Raw genomic sequence first — 4980 nt, forward strand, 5'->3', positions numbered from 1 at the left:
AAAACAGTCCAGTGGAGCCTGAGCGGTGGGTGTTGCCTTCTGACACATGTAATGTCAGAGGGTGTGGCATATGCAAACAAGTTATGCTGATAAGTTATGCTAATGAGCTCCTGCATCTCTTTTTCTACGAAATGACCCCTGACCGTCACTGTCCTCAACCGAACACCTGCCAGAACACCTCTGCCTTAACATGCCCTGCAGAAAGGTAACAAATCCAGCAAAGAGTTCCACCGAGTAGGGGCCAGGGCCGAAAAAGCCCTGGTCTTCGCTGGGGACTGGCGGCTCTCTCTCAGTTGGCAACCTCATCTCTCCCCTTTCCAACCACTAGCCACCTGCCTGGTTCCTTAGTCAGGGACTCACCCCAGAACTCATTCGAGAAGCCACGTGTCCAACCGTGTAACTGGCAACAAGTTAATGTCATCTTGGGGTGTATTAACAAGGCTGATGCGAGCTTGGGGTGTATCAACAGAGGCGTAACATCCAAATTGCAAGGTGTCATAGTCCTGCTGTACACTGCATTGGTCAGTCCGCACCAGGAGTCTTGTGTGCAGTTCTGGAGGCCTCACTTCCAAAAGGATGTGGAGAGAACGGAGCGGGTGCAGAGGAGAGCGACGAGGATGATCGGGGGCCTGGAGACCTAGAAGCCTTATGAGGAAAGGCCGAGGGACTTCTTGGGAAGGCTCCGTCTGGAGAAGAGGAGGTTGAGGTGGGACAGAATGACTCTCTTGAAGTACTTGAAGGGCAGGAAGATACTGTCTGGATCTTAGGAGAAACTTTTTGACAGTCAGAGTTGTGCAACAGTGGAATCAGCTGCCTCGGGAGGTGGTGAGCTCCCTCTCCCTGGCAGTCTTGAAGCAGCAGCTGGACTAGAGATGTGATGGCCCGGGGAAAAATTTGGGGGGAAACCTTTTTCCCCCTGAAGCCTTGTTTTTTTCCAAAAAATTGGAAAAAGAAAAAAAACGAACATGGAACGTTTTAACACGATGAATAAAATGTTTTAAGACCAGGTGTTCGAATATTTTCCAAATCATTTCTAAAAAATATGTATGGTATCAGATTGATCTAATTTCTGTGCACTGAGGACAAGCAGGTCCTAGGTTACAAACTGAACTCTCCAATGCAAGAACAAGATGCATTTCTTCCTTTAGGAGGTGCTGTTGTCACAAGAAAAGAAAAAGGTTTCAGTTATGTGTTTTTGCATGTGGGTGGGGGTATTCTGCTTGTAATAATTGTTTGGATACACTATATTTTAATAAGCTAGTTGTGATAATTTCATGCCATGTAAAAATGTCCATAGTAATCTCCCTTATATATAAAAGCCAAATGGTGGTGGCAATTCTCTAGAACATTCCACACGCTCCGGAATTGGTTGGTGCCCTGGTGTGTCACTCAGAATCTGTGCCTATCCACTGGCTGCTTTGCTTGAGTCCTGCCTCCAACATTCTAAACAGTTTGGTCTTCCTCTCCCCCCCATAGCCAGTCAGAACACAGAGGTTATTTGCATATGCATCCTCATTGGCCTTTGCCTCGGAACACAGAGGTCGTTTGCATATGCAACTTGATTGGCTTTTGCCTCTAACATTCTAAACAGTTTTGCTGTTCTGAGGTAAAATGTGTCCAATCTCCAGGTGAGGGCTGGAGATCACTCAGAATTACAACTGCTTTCCAGATGGCAGAGATCAGTTCCCCTGGAGAAAATGGTAGGCTCTGTATCCTTATATGCTGCTGAGGTGGCCCCCGTATGACAACCAATGTGACGTAGCAGTCAGGGCTTCAGAGCACGGGAGAGGCTGCAGCGGTGTTGGAGGTGGAAAGCTGAAGAATGAGGGGGAAATAAAGGTAGGTTGATGATTGGCTGGGAAGGAGATAGGGTTGCCAACTCCAGGTGGGAAATTCCTGGAGATGTGAGGGATGGAGCCTGGAGAGGGTGAGGTTTCAGGAGGCGTGGGACCTCAGACAGGTACAAAGCCATAGACTCCACCCTCCAAACCAACTAGTCCCTTCTGGGGAACCATCGTTGCCAATCTCCAGGTAAGGGCTGGAGATCACTCAAAATTACAACTGTTCTTTAGGTAGCAGAGATCAGTTCCTCTGGAGAAAATGGTGGACTCAGTGTCATTATACCCTGCTGAGGTTGCCACAGCAAATTGACACTGAGTGTCCAAGGCCGGGGCACCCGCCCAGAGCCTCTTTCTAGAGGCCGTTGAATTTATTTCCACAACGGGCCTTTTTCCTAGTATTTTATGTTCCTAAAGTAACAGAATGACTTTCAATCTGGAAAAGAAAAAAGAATTGCTAATGTAGCATTTTTTTTCAATTTTTCAGAAAATTTCCGTTTTTTTTCCCGAGCTTCAAAATTTTTGGAAATTTTACATCTATAAGCTGGACAAACCCTTATCAGGGATGCTCTAGGCCAGGGGTGTCAAAGATGCGATTCTATCAGGCCCGCAGTGGAACTGGCTGTCTTCTGCTTCTTCTTCCAGTTCTGCTGCTGCGTCATTGTAGGTTTGCAGCTTGCAGATACACCCCTGAACGGCAGACTCAAGATTGCAACAGCACAGACATTTTCATGCAGTCATTCAGAGCAAGAGGGGTCAGCTATCTGACACTGTTAAATAAACAAAATATTGCAGGAGTGCTCATGTTTTAAGCACATTTTTATTTTAAGTTTTTTAAAAAACACCCTTTTGTGTTTGTGTCTTTTATAAAGTTGATATCTCCGCTACCTGGCATTACATTTTATGACATGTGCGGCCCGGCCCAACAAGGCCTCATTTAGGTCAGGTCCGGCCCTCATAACAAATGACTTTGATACTCCTGCTCTAGGCTGATCCTGCATTGAGCAGGGGGTCGGGCCAGATGGCTGACGGGACCCCTTCCAACTCTGTGATTCTATGCCTCTGAGCCCGAGCAAGGCGCTACTTCCATTGCTGAACTCCGTCTCGCCTGCCACCTGGAATTAAGAGTGGAGGCGGATTACTGGACCAGAGGAGGCAGCTTCCCAAAAGACCCCCTCCCCCAGCCAGACAACCCCCTTTCTCGACGCCCACACAATGAGGCTGTAGCATCGCCAAATACTGGGATTCTACAGGGCATGTATGGCTGCGAGAGTTGGACTATAAGGAAGGCCGAGCGCCGAAGAATAGATTCTTTTGAACTATGGTGCTGGAGAAGACTCTTGAGAGTCCCTTGGACTGCAAGGAGATCAAATCAGTCAATCCTAAAAGATTGTTCCCTGGAAGGCCAGATAATGAAACTGAAGCTCAAATACTTTGGCCACCCAATGAGATGGGAGCACTCACTGGAGAAGACCCTGATGCTGGGAAAGATCGAAGGTCAAAGAAGACGGGGATGGAAAAGGATGAGATGGTTAGACAGTGTCATCGATGTAACGAACATGAAATTGAGCCAACTTCAGAGGACGGCGGAAGACAGGAGGGCCTGGCGTGATCGGGTCCATGGGGTCGCGAAGAGTCGGACTCGACTGTGCGACTGAACAACAACAACAGGGCAGTCCCAGCACTAGGCAGACCTCCCTACCCAGACGTTTTGAGCAGGAGGGACAGCCATGTCGATCCGCAGGAGAAGAGCTGGATTGGAGTCCAGTAGCACCTTGGGGACCAATGAGATTTCTGGGGTACGGGCTTTTGAGAGTCAAAGCTCCCTTGGCCAGGTATCAAGTAGGAAACGTCAAAACACCAGAAGAGCCCTGCTGGATCAGACCAGGAGTCCATCTATTCCAGCATCCCGTCTCACACAGACCATTTATGGACAAATTAAATACTGCTGGTCCCAGTACTGACCCTCCTACCGCTGAGAAAACTTTTTTCCTACTTCTCTGTTTCCTGTCATTTAACCAATTATTACTCCATTCAAGAGGGAATTAGACAACCATCTGGAGCAGACGTCCACCAGTGGCTATGAGCCACAAGGGACAGATAGGAGCTCTCGGTCTGGGGCAAGTGATGCTCTGTGTTCTTGGTGCTTGGGGGGGGGGCAACAGTGGGAGGGCTCCTAGTGTCCTGGCCCCACTGGTGGACCTCCTGAGGGCACCTGGTATTTCTGGCCACTGTGTGACACAGAGTGTTGGACTGGATGGGCCTTTGGCCTGATCCAACATTGGCGTCTCTTGTGTTCTTATGTCTGGGGCAGGGGATGCCCTGTCTTCTTGGTGCTGGGGGGGGGGTCAACAGTGGGAGGGCTTCTAGTGTCCTGGCCCCACTGCTAGACCCCAATGGCACCTGAATTTCTGGCTACTGTCTGACACAGAGTGTTGGACTAGATGGGCCACTGGCCTGATCCAACATTGGCTCCTCTTATGTTCTTATGAACTGGATTAACATATGGAGCAGAGATCCATCAGTGGCTATGAGCCACAAGGTATAGATAGGAACTCTTGGTCTGGGGCAAGGGATGCTCTGTATTCTTGGTGCTTGGGGGGGGGGCAAGAGTGGGAGGGCTTCTGGAGTTCTGGCCCCGCTGCTGGACCTCCTGATGGCCCCTGGTATTTTTGGCCACTGTGTGAGAGTGTTGGACTGGATGGGCCATTGGTTCGATCCAACATTGGCTTCTCTGTTATGTTCTTATGGGGCAAGGGATGCACGTCTTCTTGGTGCTGGGGGGGCAACAGTGGGAGGGCCTCTAGTATCCTGGCCCCCCTGCTGGCCCTCCTGATGGCACCTGGTATTTTTGGCCACTGTGTGATACAGAGTGTTGGACTAGATGGGCCACTGGCCTCATCCAACATTGGCTTCTCTTATATTCTTATGTTCAATAGGGTTATCAGTCCTTTTACCCCATGTCAGATTTTTTTAAAAAAAAATTTATTAAGAAACTTTAGAAGTTAACAATGAGTAACAATAAATGTAATCCCTGGGAATACATTTAGCATAGCCGTAAAAGAAGCTAAGGAGTTGCAGTGGCTCAAGAGGTTAAAACGCTGAACTGCAGGCTGTGGAAGGTCAGTAGTTCAGCAGTTCG

The sequence above is a fragment of the Gekko japonicus genome, unplaced genomic scaffold (assembly GCF_001447785.1).
Source record: "Gekko japonicus isolate JY-2015 unplaced genomic scaffold, Gekko_japonicus_V1.1 scaffold142, whole genome shotgun sequence".
In the NCBI taxonomy this organism is placed as follows: Eukaryota; Metazoa; Chordata; class Lepidosauria; order Squamata; family Gekkonidae; genus Gekko; species Gekko japonicus.